Source organism: Mixophyes fleayi, chromosome 9, assembly GCF_038048845.1.
Source record: "Mixophyes fleayi isolate aMixFle1 chromosome 9, aMixFle1.hap1, whole genome shotgun sequence".
Lineage (NCBI taxonomy): Eukaryota > Metazoa > Chordata > Amphibia > Anura > Limnodynastidae > Mixophyes > Mixophyes fleayi.
The window spans coordinates 40,332,437-40,348,434 of NC_134410.1; positions in this window are offsets into that span (position 1 = coordinate 40,332,437).

Below are 15,998 nucleotides of genomic sequence, written 5' to 3' on the forward strand. Positions count from 1 at the left end.
ATCTGCAGCAGCGAGCTCAGGACTGGAACTGGTCACGGGACACTCAGGGCTCAGACCTGCACCCAAGTGCACAGACCTGGAACCCACTACATGGAAATCAGATTTGGAAAGAACCACAGGAGACTCAGTATTGGTACCCCTTGAAGCAACCAATGGGAGACTGAATGCACAGTTAAGTGTTTGAGATGGATGCAGGAGGAAGATGTTATGGACAGGACCATAGGCACTTGATACTGCTGACAGAGGATACAGCAGTCAGGAACAGGATCAGAGCCAGGAAAGCTTAACCTGGCCACTGGACCAGGTAAGTGGGGCTGCAACCCCAATGTGTGACACATGTAAGTTAATTACATAAATTGACTGTGGTGTGTGTATGTGCCTCTTTAGTTGGGGCTGGGTGTAAATAGGGCAGTGCGACATTTGAGACATGTGCGACAGCGCAGTGTGCAAGAATTGGATAGGGCGTCCGCTCTGTCATGTTTTATAGTTTTTTAAAAAAAATAGAGACTATTTAGTCTTGATAGAGTGATCAGGATCTGACCAGTTACCATATTGCACTTGCTGAGTGATATAGACCCGTCCATGCTCCATGACTTGCTCAGCTTCCAGTCACATGAGGCAGAGCAGTCAAACTCATAATGTGGATGTCCCGCACCAGGCTCTCTGGTCCTGTTACTTACCCCTTTGCTGTCTTTCTAAGCTGTCCCTGCGGTCCGCAGGCTCTGTCTCCACTCCAGATATCTCTCCAAAACCAGTACATGGGCACTACCATCTTGGATTCAATCACCTACTCTCCCTCAGCCAATCAAAGTACTGCTTCAACTCAGCTGACTGCAGCTTCCAATCAGGGGATAGCAGTCACCAATTCAGGGTTCCCTCCAAAACCAGTTCCTGGGCGTTGCCAGCTTGGATCTAGTCATCTGTTCCATCTCAGCCAGTCAGAGTGCTGCTTCAGCCCAGCTGATCACAATCTCCAATCAGGTAAGAATAATTAGTATAAAAGGACTTAATGGAGCCTATACCTGTTGCCAGTGCAAACGCTGATTCTCCCTACGCCAACCTGGTTCCCAGCAGTCTACAGTCTTCTCACATTACTTCTGCTCAGTCAGTGCAGTCTGCATTTTGGTCTCAGTCTGGTCAAGCATTTCAATTCCAGTCCAGTCCTGCATTCAGATTCCAGTCTAGTGCAGCAATCCGGCTTCGGTCCGATCCAGCATACTAGTTACAGAACGGTCCAGCAATCCGGTTCCTGCGTGGTCATCTCTGCTAGTCTAATCACCTTTTGTACCAGTCCTTTCACTTACATGCAAAGGAACATAATCAGGCCACCCAGCTTTGTGTACGTAGCCACCAGCTTAGCTCCAGAGATACAACCCAGTCAGGGTACAGACAATTTCCCAGGCGTGGTAGGAGAAAGAGAAAATAAATTATCTTATGGGGCACTCAAATGGACAAGTATATTTGAGAAATAATTAAATACTGTTAAATATGTCTTTATTAAATTGTTTCATTAAAACTTTCTAGTAGCGAAATATAAAAGGTGCATATTGGATATGACTTGAAATGAGAATAAACTGATAAAATAGACAATTTGGATTGTCTAGTGGCAATACTGCTCAGAATTACTACAAAACATATTTTAATTATCATAGACTCATGTCTTAGGAATTATTGTTATAATTTATTTACATTTATTTCCTTCAAGTTAATGATATTTGCCTCCAATCAAACCAATTAGGCTTATATATGTGGTAAAGTGAAACTTATCTCACTGCACATAAGAGAGACAATGCTAGCTAGACATTATTATTAATCGTTCAAGATAGTCTGATATTACCAATTTGACCCCTTATATGTATAACTAGGAGCATATGTCATTTGACAAATACTAGATAAATCCTCTGAAAAATACAGGGATTCCCCTAACGAGCATAATTCAGATTGCTCGACTCCATAAAACATCTGTAAATTCTTACATTCACTAAGGTGGCACTAAATTAAAAGTGTATGGTTATCTCACTGCATATCACCGAGACTGTATTAGCTCAGCAAAGTTGGTTCCTGGGTGCAAAGTGAATTACCACTTCTGGCCACTCCTATATAATGAGATTGTAAATATATTCGGCTCGGAATCTCCGAAAATATCTCATGACCAGTTTATAAATTGTCCGCTCGTGAGCATGACTCAAAATAAGAATGTACATATATTCGGCTCTAAATATCGGAAAAGACCTTTCGGCCAGTTTATAACTTGTCCCTAATGAGCGTAACTCGAGTTATTAGGTTCCGTGAGAGGTTGTTAATCTTATTCATGCCAATGCAACACTTTTTTAAGCCTAATCTGAATGAGTGGCATCAAAAGTAAGTAAAATCACTATTACCATCTAATAGAGTCTATTGGTTAGGAGGATATCTATTATATAATTAACTAAGGAAATTTCAAGGAGACACTGAGCAGTAAACGCGGCGTCTGCCGACGTGCGTTTCGCTAATAGCTTTAACAAGGAAAGCCAAAGGTAAGGCTGGGAAGGTTATTTATAGTGGAGAGCCCTCCCCTATTCTGACATCATCCTTAGTAACGTTGTAGCAACCAAAGGGTTGCTGTATCTTACACTGGACATATGGGGAAATTGTCCCACTGAGCAGAGGTAAATTGGTCTTAGAGAACTAACAAGAGATTATGAAATAGTATCTACCGAGGAATCTAAAAATAAAGAGATATTGTGCTTGAATTAATTTAAACAAAAAAGAGATAATCAAAAATTGTAAATTGGATAATAACTTATCAGATTTGTGGAAACAGATCCCTGGCAAGGTAAGTATGTAATATATAAAATGATCCTCCTTTGGACATACAGATATAAATTATATGATTATTTTATCAAGAGGTAAACTGACCAGAATATTGAGAAACTCCATTAGGAGACTATTATCTCAATAATATTATTATTATTATCATTTATTTGTTAGGCGCCACAAGGTTTCGGCAGCGCCGCACATAGTACAAACAGTAGACTATACAGGGTATAACAGTACAGAACAATAAACAAAAGTACCAATACTTCAGAAACTCCAGGCAGGCAGATGCAATAGACACGGAGCAGAAGAACGGGTAAGGAGACAGGAGGGAAGAGGGCCCTGCTCAAGCGAGCTTACATCCTAAGGGAGGGTTAAACAGACCAGGCACAAGAGGAGCCAGTTGAGGGAATGGGAGAGAGGGGAGAATGAGTGGAGGAGATGGGGGTTAAGTGGATGGTTGGTAGGCTTTGAGAAAGAGGTGAGTTTTGAGTGCACATTTGAAGGAGCACAGAGTAGGAGAGAGGTGGATGGAGCGAGGGAGGTCATTCCAGTGAAGGAGGGCTGCACGGGAAAAGTCCTGGATTCTGGAATGGGAAGAGGTGATCAGAGTGGAGGAGAGGCGGCGGTCATTGGCAGTGCGCAGGGAGAGGGTGGGAGTGTGAATGGAGAGGAGGTTAGAGATATAAGGGGCAGTAGAGTGGGAGAGAGCCTTGTAAGTGGTGGTGAGGAGTTTGAAAAGAATTCTGTAGGGGAAGGGGAGCCAGTGTAGGGCAAGGCAGAGAGGGGAGGCAGAGGAGGAGCGGCGTGAGAGGTAGATGAGTCTTGCGGCCGCAGTGAGTATAGAGTGGAGGGGGGAGAGACGGGATTGGGGGAGGCCGATGAGGAGGAGGTTGCAGTAATCCAGGCGGGAGATGATGAGTGCGTGTATGATGGTTTTGGTGGCCTCCTGAGAGAGAAAGGGACGGATGCGGGCGATGTTGCGTAGTTGGAAGCGACAGGCTTTGGCAAGAGAATGAATGTGGGGGGCAAAAGATAAAGAGGAGTCAAGGGTGACACCCAAGCAGCGGAGTTGGGTGACAGAGGAGATGGTAGTGTTGTTAACAACAATGGAGAGGTCATGGTGGGATGGGAGGCTGGGAGGAGGAAAGACAATGAGTTCAGTTTTGGAAATGTTGATTTTGAGAAAGCGCTCCGACATCCAGGAGGAGATGGCGGAGAGGCAGTCAGATACCTGAGCGAGGAGGGTGGAGGAAAGATCAGGTGAAGAGATGTAAAGTTAAATGTCATCAGCATAAAGGTGATACTGAAGGCCAAAGGAGGAGATGAGAGCACCAAGGGAGGAAGTATAGAGCGAAAAGAGTAGAGGGCCGAGAACGGAGCTCTGTGGGACTCCTACAGCGAGAGGGTAGGGGGAGGAGGAAGAACCAGACATGGATACAGAGAAGGAGCGGTTAGCGAGGTATGAGGTGAACCAGGCGTGGACTGAACCAGAGAGGAAGAGAGAGAGAAGAGTTTGCAGCAGGAGGGGGTGATCCACGGTGTCAAAGGCTGCGGAAAGGTCAAGGAGGATGAGTAGGGAGAAATGACCCTTGGATTTGGCCGATAGGAGATCATTAGTAACCTTGGCCAGGGCAGTTTCGGTAGAGTGGAGGAGGCGGTAGCCGGATTGGAGAGGGTCAAGGAGGGAATTGTCTGAGAGGTGCCTGGTTAGGCGGCTGCAGAGAATTCGCTCAAGTAATTTAGAGGCATAGGGGAGAAGAGAGATAGGGCGATAGTTGGCAAGAGATGTGGGGTCGAGATTGGGTTTCTTGAGGATAGGAGAGATGAGAGCATGTTTAAATGAGAGGGGTACTACACCAGAGGAGAGTGATAGGTTGAAAAGGTGTGCGAGGTAAGAGCAGGCAGTGGGAGAAAGAGAGCAAAGGAGGTGAGAGGGGATGGGATCGAGAGGGCAGGTAGAGGGTGGAAAGGAAAGAATGAGAGAGCGAACTTCTTCACCTGTTGTAGGGCCGAAATAGCACCAGAGTTGGGTGTTGGTGGGAGGTGAAGCGAAGAGGGAGGCGGGAGAAGGGGAGGAGGATATGTTCAGTCTGATGGCCTCAATTTTGGAAGAGAAAAAGGGGGCAAAGTCAGAAGCGGACAGGGAAGACGGGACAGAAGGGGGTGGGGGGAGAGTAGGGAGTTGGAGGTGGCAAAGAGGCGGCGGGGATTGGAGGACTGAGAAGAAATGAAGGACTTAAAGAAGGATTGTTTGGCGAGGGAGAAGGCGGAGCAGAAAGAAGAGAGGATGAATTTAAAGTGAAGGAAGTTGGCCAGGGAATAAGATTTCCTCCAGAGGCGTTCAGCAGTGCGAGAGCACTTTTGGAGGAAGCGGGTGAGTTTCGAGTGCCAGGGCTGGAGAATAATGCGGCGTCTGCTGACAGTAGAGGCCGGGGCGACAGCGTCCAGGGCAGTAGAGAGGGAGAGATTGTAGAGGACAGGACAGACCAGGGAGGGGAGGGGTGATAGGAGAGTTTCAAGAGAGGAGGACAAGGAGGTATGGTCAATAGCATCAAGGTTGTGCCTGGTGTGGGTGGCTTTGGGCGAGGCAGGAGCAGGGGAGGAGGACAGAGTGAAGGAGAGGAGATGGTGGTCAGAGAGTGGGAAGAGAGAGTTGGAGAAGTCAGAGAGATCACAGAGGTGAGAGAAGACAAGGTCAAGGGAGTGACCAAGACAGTGGGTGGGGGAAGAGGTCCACTGAGTGAGGCCTAGGGAGGAGGAGAGGGCGAGAAGTTTGATGGTGGCGGGGTCAGAACAGTTGTCAATAGGAATATTAAAGTCACCAAGTATGATGGAGGGAAGGTCAGAGGAAAGGTAGTGGGGGAGCCAAGAAGCGAAGTTGTCAAGGAAAAGGGAGGAGGGGCCTGGGGGATGGTAGATGACTGAGACACGGAGGTGGATGGGGAGAAGAGCCGGATGGAGTGTACTTCAAAGGAAGAGAAGGAGAGGGAAGGTAAAGTGGGAATGACCCGAAAAGTGTAGTTGGGGGAAAGGAGGAGACCCACTCCACCTCCTGGATGCTCATCCGGTCTGGTGGAGTGGGTGAAGGAGAGGCCCCCATAGGAGAGGGCGGCAGGTGAGGCAGTGTCAGAAGAAGTAAGCCAGGTTTCAGTGATGTCAAGAAGATTTAGAGAGTTGGAGATGAAGAGGTCATGGATGGAGGCCAGTTTGTTACGGATGGACCTGGAGTTCCAGAGGGCACATGAGAAGGGGAGGGAGGGAAGAGGGGAGATGCGGATGAAATTGTCAGGGCTGATAGAGTTAGGGGAAGGGTGATGGGTGGGGCAGCGAGAGATGGGTGAGAGAAGGGGGCTGGGGGAGAGGATGGGTATAGGAAAGGAGCGGGGTGGCATGGTGAGGGACAGGGATGGATGGGGAATGTGAATTGTTTTATAAAGAGGTTGTCAGAACTGAATTAACTAAGTTACTAAACTAGTGAAAATTCATGTCAATAAATATCTAATTATAAAAAAATATAATAATAATAAAATAATATTTATTGACATAAATTTTCACTAGTTTAGTAAAATTATCATAATGTTGGCATTAATTTGGTATAATGGAAAAAAAACTATTTTTTATAGAGCACATTTTATCCAAAATATGAAACTATGAAATTACTTTTTTTAAAGAAGTTTATTTAACATTTTTAAAACAATATAACAAAATCAACAATATTGCATAATAATTGAATAACAACATTAATCTTGCAGTCTGCTTTCCTTTTCCCCTCTAATAACCAAACATCTAACTACCAAAATAAAGGTTCAAATTAACACCTATTAAAGGTATAATGTAGATTAGTTCCCAAGGTTGTCAGATATTACCAATTTAGAAAATGTAGCATTAGAGATCATCCCGTAAATCCATTCTTTGTTGAACTTGTCCTGGCAACCTCTATCCATGTATACTAATTTATAGTTCTACTAATTTATAGTTTGAAAGGTCATTAATGCTTTCTTTACAGAAAGTCACTAAAGGTAGATCTGGGGATTTCCACTACACATTACTGTCGAACATAAAATAAACCTAGGTAGTAGAGCAGCCATAATTCCCAGCAGAAAGACTTGAAATGTTTTTATCTGTAGAAAAATAAACAGACATTTATGAATACCAAAAATCTATGTCCAATAGACAGCAATTTCTAGACATGTCCAAAAAATGTGTAGGATCTGAAAAATAGTTAAGTCATTATACTGTAATGTCATGCTGTAAAGATACACAAGTGTAAAGTATATCCTATGAACAGAGAATATATTGGATTAAAGTATCCTTGAAGCTAATGACATACAAAGAGAGGACTCTATAATATCCTTCCAGTCATTGTACGGTAAACAGGGAATGTGTGAACTTTCAAATGGACTGACTAAGTAATATGGCAGGATAGCATATATGTGAGTGTGAGCCCCAAACTAGTTAGGCATTTACAATAAATGGTCTAAAAGAAACATTTTAGCAGAGAAGTAGGGAAGCGAGTTGTGCCCCAATGACATACCTATAGGACAAGCTGTAAAAACCTCAGCATAAGTAAAATTAGCTGGGTGCTATATATTCTTTAACACTATAATATACTTCTTTAACACTATAAATTTAGCAAAACATAACATTCCATATACTTCTCTACCCAGAAAAAAACTCACTAAGTGAGGCAAGATGGGGAGATACTTGGCTGATATTATGTATTTTTCTTACTGGCCCTAAGTCGGCTTATGTCACCACACAAAAAAGGGGAATATATATTGCAATTGCCAAGTCATCATATGAAAACAAGGACTTCATGGGACCTTGAAGTACAAGGACACTGATTCTGGACAAGCATTAAAACTATGCAACTATGTTGGAAGATAAATCACTGTGAACAAGTTTACTCTGCTAAAATTACTTTTTTTAAAGACTGTTAAAAACATTGGTGCATTATCCCACAGTTGAGAAAAAAAAGGTAATATATTTTCCATAAACAATGTTATTTAAATGTCTACTTCAAGAAAACAACCAGATGTCTGTTTTGCCTGTAGATTTGATCATACAGATTCTCTTTATTGTTTTCAGTTAACCGTATGTCTTTGTTTTGTCTATACCATATTCATAGCAGGCATGTCTTTCCTCTCTTGACAAGGACACATTTACAAGAAAAATAACTTTAATAATATGCACAGGTTGAACTTTTACTGCCAATCTCCATTATAAAAGTACTCTTAAATAGGCTATGCATATTTCTATTTTGTGAAGTTCCTATTCTCCTACTGGGTGACTTTCGTATTCTAATTAATTACCTATTTCACTTCATTGCTTACAAATTTCTCTGTTTAACCTTTCCTTTTGGCCTTCCCCCAAGTACTTATTCTCTTACAAATTGGCATGGTCATTTTCTTTATCACACCTGCTTTTGATGTTTCTCTACCCCTTTCTCAGATCACAAATATGACTCACATATGCAAAACTCTAAACAACATTGACATAAATTAGTTCTCAGATACTGTTCTCTTACCATTTCATCATGCTTTTGCATGGCTTTACTGCACTATAAACACATCCTATGATCAGCTGTTAATTAAGTAGCTCTTGCCACTCTCTGCCATACCTTCTGTTGTCACAACTATAATCACTGCATACCAAACAGAAGTGCCATGTTCAAATGCTTTCTGTTACTATTGAATGTTATTGGAGCTAATGATGCTCTGCTTCAGATATCTTACACTATATACACTACATAGAGAAAAGTAGTGGACATCAGAACATCACCTCCATATTTGATTGCTGAACATCTCATTCTAAAATTATAGGCATTAATAAGGATTTGTTTCACTGTTTGATGCAATAACAGTCTCCACTTTTCCCACAAGGCTTTCTACTAGATTTTGGATATTTTTAATATGGCCTGGCTAGCAGTCAGAATTACAATTCTTGCCAAAGGTGTTCAATAGAGTTGAGGTCAGGGCTCTGTGCAAGTCAGTCAAGTTCTACCGCAACAAATTCATAAAACATTTTTGATGGACCTAGCTATGGGCATGGGTTGATTGTTAAGCTAAAACAAAAAAGGACCTTCTCTAATTTTTTTGCCAAAAAGATAGAACCAAGTGATTCTATAAAATGTCATTAAGTGCTAGATTTACTAAGCTGCGGGTTTGAAAAAGTGGGGATGTTGCCTATAGCAACCAATCAGATTCTAGCTGTCATTTTGTAGAAGGTACTAAATAAATGAAAGCTAGAAACTGATTGGTTGCTATAGGCAACATCCCCACTTTTTTAAACCCGCAGCTTAGTAAATCTAGCCCTAAATGTTCTTCCATTAAGATTTACCTTCACTGGAACTAAGAGGCCCAGGCCAAACCATGAAAAACAGCTCCAGATATTTAGTCATCCTCCCCAAACTTTACTCTTGGCAGTACATGTTCGGGAAGGATGTGTTCTCCTGATATCTGCCAAACCCAGTCCTTCAGATTGCCAGTTGGTGAAGCGTGATTCATCACTCCAGATAATGAACTTCCACAGCACCAGAGTCCAATGGTGGTGTGCTTTACACCGTTACAAGTGACATATTTCGTTGCTCATGGTGATCTGAAGTTTGTGTACAGCTGCTTGGCCATGGAAACCTAATCCATGAAGCTTCCAATGAGCAGTTCTTGTGCTAACGTTGCTTCCAGAGGCAGTTTAGAACTTGGTAGTGGATGATGCAACTGAGGACAAATGATTTTTATGTGCTTCAGCACTTGGCAATGCCATTCTGTGATTTTGTATGGCTTATCACTTCACGGCTTAGCTGTTATTGCTCCTAGACATTTTCACTTCAGAATAACAGCACTTACATTTGAGAGGGGCACTTTTAGCAAGGCAGAAATCTGTCAATCTGACTTGGAAAGGTGGTATCCTATGACATTGCCATGTTGAAAGTCTCTTCGGTATGACCCATTCTAGTGCTAATTTTTGACTATGAAGATTGCATGGCTGTATGCTTCATTTTTTGCACCTGTTAGCAATGTGTGTTTCTGAAATGGGAAAATACACTAATTAGAAGGGGTGTCCACATACTTTTGGCCAAGTAGTTATGTGATTATTTGGCACTAGAAACTTGCTCATGTCAAACAATTTTAATTCACACGGCTCATGTCTTTTCTATCCACAAATCCTAAGATATATTTCATAATTCTAGTGGATTCAGTGAATTATCTTTCACTAACCTGAAGTAGTGCTGGAAGTAACAGGGACACAGAGTCCAACAAAACCTAGGTTTATGCCAGGGACCCCCTGAAGGAGGCTTGGACATTGATTCTGGTGGTTTCACAGGTTGTGGGCCTCTGTGCTGCCTCCAGACATGACAAGCTGGTTTCAAACAGCAAGAAGAGATTGGTCAATGTGGTTGGGACTGGTACACAAGCGGTCTGCAGAGTGCTAAATCATAAAACGGAAGGAGTGTCAGACCAAGAAGGGTCAGCAACAATCAGAAGTATAAACAGTACCAAAAAATAAGCAGAAGAGAGGTCAGGAATGGTCTGGGTCAAAATTCACAGAAATCAGTCACAACATGTACTGGATTGCTGGAGTAAAGGTTCTCTAGCGCAGGCCTGTGCACAGAGAAGGTTTAAATAGCTGAGCTGATGATTAGGGTGGGCTTAAGGAGAGCAGACACAGGACCTCAGGTTTAGAGCTCTTAAAGGTCCATGTGCCTCCTATTGTACAGCTCCTATTGTACAGAGTAGAATTGTAACGCAGGGTTCAAGTAACAGGAGCAGAGGGAACATGTTGGACAAAGAGTTCAAAAAGTAACAGCCGAACTCTGATGTATGACACTGTCCTTATCACCATCAAGTCCCTTTATAGTTCAGAGAGAAAAGCATCCACCAAATTCATAACTGCCAAAGTAATCACTACCAATAAATATCATCCAAATATCAGTCTTATGTGTGTTGGCCCTATAGCTAATGTCTTCTGCCTTATGCAACTATCTAGAACCCTTTGGATAGGCTTACAGGAAATAAGGCAGCTGCCAGACTTCTGTGTCCTCTCTGAGGAGTTTTGCAATTTGCAAGGAAGGTGATACTAAAGATTAGAAAAAGACAGACCAGGTCAGGAATTGACAAGAAGCATGGAATGAAAATGTAAGGCAAAAGAGTGTCAAGTTTAAACAAGTGGTCCGGACAGGTGGCTGACTGGGCTTGTTAGAGATAAGGCAGGAGGTTAGCTATAAGGAATCAATAATGTTTATAGCTCTGATGGAAGGTAATACACTAAATTCTAAATTAATAAAATCAGGCAATGATAATAGAAAAAGGCAAACTTAGAGGGGCAGTCTTTACATGTGTGCATATCAACTTACAGAAGCCTGACTGGAGCAAAAAACAGAAGATGAGTACATTACAGATCTACATAATTCCTTATGTAAGGTTTATTACACAACTAACTGTTCCGCAGTGTGCCCCCACCTCCCTTAACAAACTATGTTGTTAAATTTAGTTCTAGTAATATATTCTATGAGATTCTATTAACAATTCAGAATAATTGCTTACAGGATCATTTTACCTTGAGATTGCAGGATTGCTTACATTTATCATAATTTTGTGCCACATTTTTCAAAAAGAGCCCTTTTATGAAGGTGTCATACAGCAATGAAGGAACAAAGGCAACATTTTTGAATATCAAAGTTTGTGTGAGCTAGTGCTTCAGTCAATTTATCTCAATTTGTTGCTTGCATATTAACCAATACATGTCTGTTGTATAAGGAACATGTTTATATTGAATCTATTCTGACCATTTGCAGTTTAATATGAACAGAAACCAAACATTTTTAGTATATTTTTGATTAAGTTAGATATAATTGTATTAGAATTTATATCTTACTTCATTTTCATATTTCTGTGAATAACTGCTGCAAATGTTGAGACAGCAACTTAGATGAGCATGTCCTATTACCACATCTCTTCTTAGAAACTAAAATTGTCTTTAGTTTCACCACTGGTTCACATTTGATCCATATGGTTTTTAGATTTTTTTTCTGCCTTCTGTGCATCATTAAAAATTCACTATTTCAAAAAAGTAAAAATGGTCAGATAAAGATGTTATTGTTTGCCAATGTCTGTTATAGTGTCAGAGTCAGAGCGAGATTGATACCCAGTGTTACCATACTGGTATGCCAGCCCTGGATCTAGAGAACCTGTTTGCAGAGGTCTTCACTTTTAGTAGTCACCATTCTTATAGAGTGTGATTTGCTCTCCAATACTTGCTTCCCCTGTTCTTAAGCTCTAGGCACTAGTTAGTGCAGGCTTAGGAATTAAATCCAAAATCAAAGTCTGTGCAGGATGAGTTCTAGCAAAGCCCAAAATACAGTCCAAAAGTTGAGACAGGCAGAGTTCAAGCAAAGTTTAAATGCAATCCAAGGTCAGGAAAGCCAGAGTACGAGCAAAGACCAAGAATCCAAGCTGAGAACAAAATACAAAATATCCAAAGAGATATAGAGACTAGCAGACATAAACTGCAACCAGCACAGAGAACAGGAAAAATAAGCTTAAAGCATAGCTACTTAATAGCAGCAGCATAAATTAATAATTAACAGCTGTTCCTAAGATGCAGTGATTTAACACATTAAGTATCTGATTCCACCATGGCTGTGCTCAGTGATGAAATTACCTGATCACCAAGAAAACAATCTGAACCCACGTCACTGGTACAACAGAGACTCATTGAGGCCACATGGACTGATGATGTAGACCTACATTCCTACACCCACATGGTGCTGTAGTGACATATTGGTTTCTGTGTCAAGATGCAGAAGTGCAAGTAACAGGAGTTATAACACATTTACTTGGTAGATAGAGGTAAAGGAGAGAGAGAGAGGTATCAGAGAAATAAATGGAGATAAGATGTAAGGGGTGTCACCTGAATGGAGCCAGGAGAAATGGAAACAGGTATGTGCTGGGTGTGGGTTATGTATCAGAAAGGGACGAATCTGGGACCCTCATTGCCCAATGGGTTAGACACGGGAGCCTAGATTGCAAGATAGGTGGTCCGGCTTTGGTCAGAGCTGTGTAAACCCAAACTACCAAATATAAAGATTCATTTCATTGTGTTAATCCCATTGCACCACCCTTTCAGGTATATACAGTGGCTGGCGCTAATCTTAATACAGTATTTGGCTGGCATTTCAAGCTGTGCTTCAAAGAGAACATCATTGTCCTTTGTTGAGCAAGGAACCATTCAATTTCTGCACTTGTTCATTGAGCACAGTGTAATGCTGCTAATGATTGCCATGCTGGAAGGTAAGCTTCAGCAAAATGCATGGGAGACCTGATTAATTTTATCATGGCTAAACTGCACTGCATTTTTAACTGCAGTTGTTAGTATTAGAACAAGTTAAAATTGGATCTATTAGTATGGAAACATAAATAATTAAAATAAAACAGTGAAAAATCTACTTTGGATAAAATCTTGTTTATAGCTCTTCCATTGCCCCAGATTTTGAATATAAACCTCTACACTTAAATGGTGGGGTAAATTTCTTAAATTACATAGATTTAATGCTGGGAAGAATTAAGAAACAGATGATTTTGCAATGTCTTCTTGTTTTCCCTATCTACAGCATACAACCTATATATTTAGATACACAAGAAAGACATTTGTATTTTCAAAAAACATATACATTTCAATCGGATAGACTAAATAATATAAAATGTATTCCTGTCCAAATAGCTTGTTTATAAATTGGAAAATGTGGTTTGGTCATTAATCTGCAAATCAGGTATTTAAACACTTTATTTCCAACAAAAAGTATGTGAAAAATATATAACTACATGATAATGATATGATATGCAAATAATATAATTATAAATGAGATAGATAGATAGATAGATAGATAGATAGATAGATAGATAGATAGATAGATTAATCTGCATGTACCAGATAATCACAGTAGAAAATCTCATCTGTAGATGATATGTCTCTTTCTTGCAGAATCCAACTGATGATTCTCCCAAAATCTTTAGATCACTATACACCATTGGTATAAATCTGGCCAATAAGACTTGAAGATAGGTATCTGCAATCCTGCAGATAAATACATTCAAAAGTGATTAGAAAAACAACATACAAAATTCACATACAGCTTATCTGAAAGAATACTAGGTTAGAGCTCTGAGAACATAGAACCATCCTTCATCCTATAGAAATAAAAATCACAACTGCCACAGGAGATCTGGAACCATCAGATGCTAAAAAGCCGGCAGCAGGACTAACAGTTAACTAAACAACCCTCCCAAAAGAGAGTGATGTAAATCTCCTACTCTATGCGTTTTGTCTAATTATCCAATCAGTGTTTGCCAAGGGGATAGCAAACACTGAAAACTCCCTTTATATGCAGTGAGAGCAATAACTTCATAGTTTATAAATATATAATGTTCTTACTAGGGAATAAATCATGAGCCTTCTTTTACATATATTATATAAAAAGTGTATATAAAACATGTGAGGATCACAATAATTACATCTGGGAGTGGAAAATATTGCATTCAGTACATGCAGGAACTGTTCTGCTTAAAAACAGATTATATAAAAACATATACAACTTTCACTTTGATTTTTTTCCCTATTAAGATGTTGTATATGTTGTTCATATTTCTAACACTGTTTGTTTCAAGGAGGAGCAGGGAGGAGGGGGGCATTATTAGGTCAAATGTTTAGTATTTACCATTGGAGCATTATCAGTGCATATTGAATGATTATAGAGACATCATTTGCAAACATGCAGACATAACTTTAATCAGAAAATTCATGCTTGTCACATTTGCATGGATTAATTCAACCCATGGTTATTTATATAAATCCCAGAACCTTGTGTAAGTCTTGATTACTCAGAAAGATATTCTACCAAAACAGATAAATGGACACCAATTTTTTCCTCTCAAACAGACTTCCATACCACTCCATCGAAACTGTCCTGACCAATGTCCCCAATGATCTTCTTGCCACAAAATCCAAGGATTATTTCTTTGTAATTATCCTTCTGGACCTCTCTGTGGCTTGTGACACTATGGACCACCCTCTTCTACTGCGCACTCTGTCCTCAGCCCTCTACTGATCTCACTCTACATTTTCTATCCTGGTGAGCAAAACAGTTACTTTAGTTTACAGTGATAGAGTTTAACACACTAGCTTCCTGGTTTCTGTTTCTGTGTTCTTTTGGTTCCTAACCTTGCATTTGCTGTTCCTGGCTCTGCATTCATTTGTATCTTAATATCTGAATTGAATCATACAAGTTTGCTCTTTACTGGCTCTGTTTATATGCATCTCCTGGTCTTGTTTTCTGGTTTGCATTTACATATTCATATATAGATCTGCTCAGAATCCCCAGGCATTGACTGTGGTAACTATCTATTGCTATCTTGTGAGGCTTTGCAATGATTAATACACCAACATTGCTTCAGATACATTGTTTATTATCTTACATTAAAGAAATATACCAATAGGATCTGGCGCTCTTGTATTAATATTGCTGCCCCTCATCAAAATAACTCCAATGTAAAAATAGAATTAGAATTGCAGAACATATTCTCAATATTCAAAAAGGAGTTGTTACGCATAGTGTATCTAACCATTTTCGGAATGTTCATAATTGTGACCCTAAAGGTCTTACATTTTTTGGGATTGAACAAATAAAAAGACCATGGAGAGGAGGAGACTATATTGAGAAAATTTCACTGATGGAAGCAAGATGGATATATTTTTTAAAAACGTTAGAGCCACACGGACTCAATATAGACTTTGACTTGGGATCCTTTCTTACTGTTTAGATGGATGATGTTATTTGTATGGAGGATTTGAAAATAACATAATTATCAAAAAAATTGCTTTCTATTAAGAACACACAGAATGTACATTTTTTCTGGTGCAGAAGAAACACACACAAATATGCACAGTATTTATTATAGTTTATATCTTAACTGAAAGTTTTTACTTAAGTTTTTTAATAAAAGTTATTAATAAATTGTTTTTTATTTAGAGGAATGCTCTTTTAAATAACTAACCAATCAGCGGAGGAGGACGTGTATATAGGAACACGATCATGCACAGCAACTTATCGTTGAGAAAGTTCACAGGCTGAATGAAATGCATTGGGTACCTTTTTTATCTATTCAGGACACTGTAGTGAGGACGCAACGGCACTTCCACATATA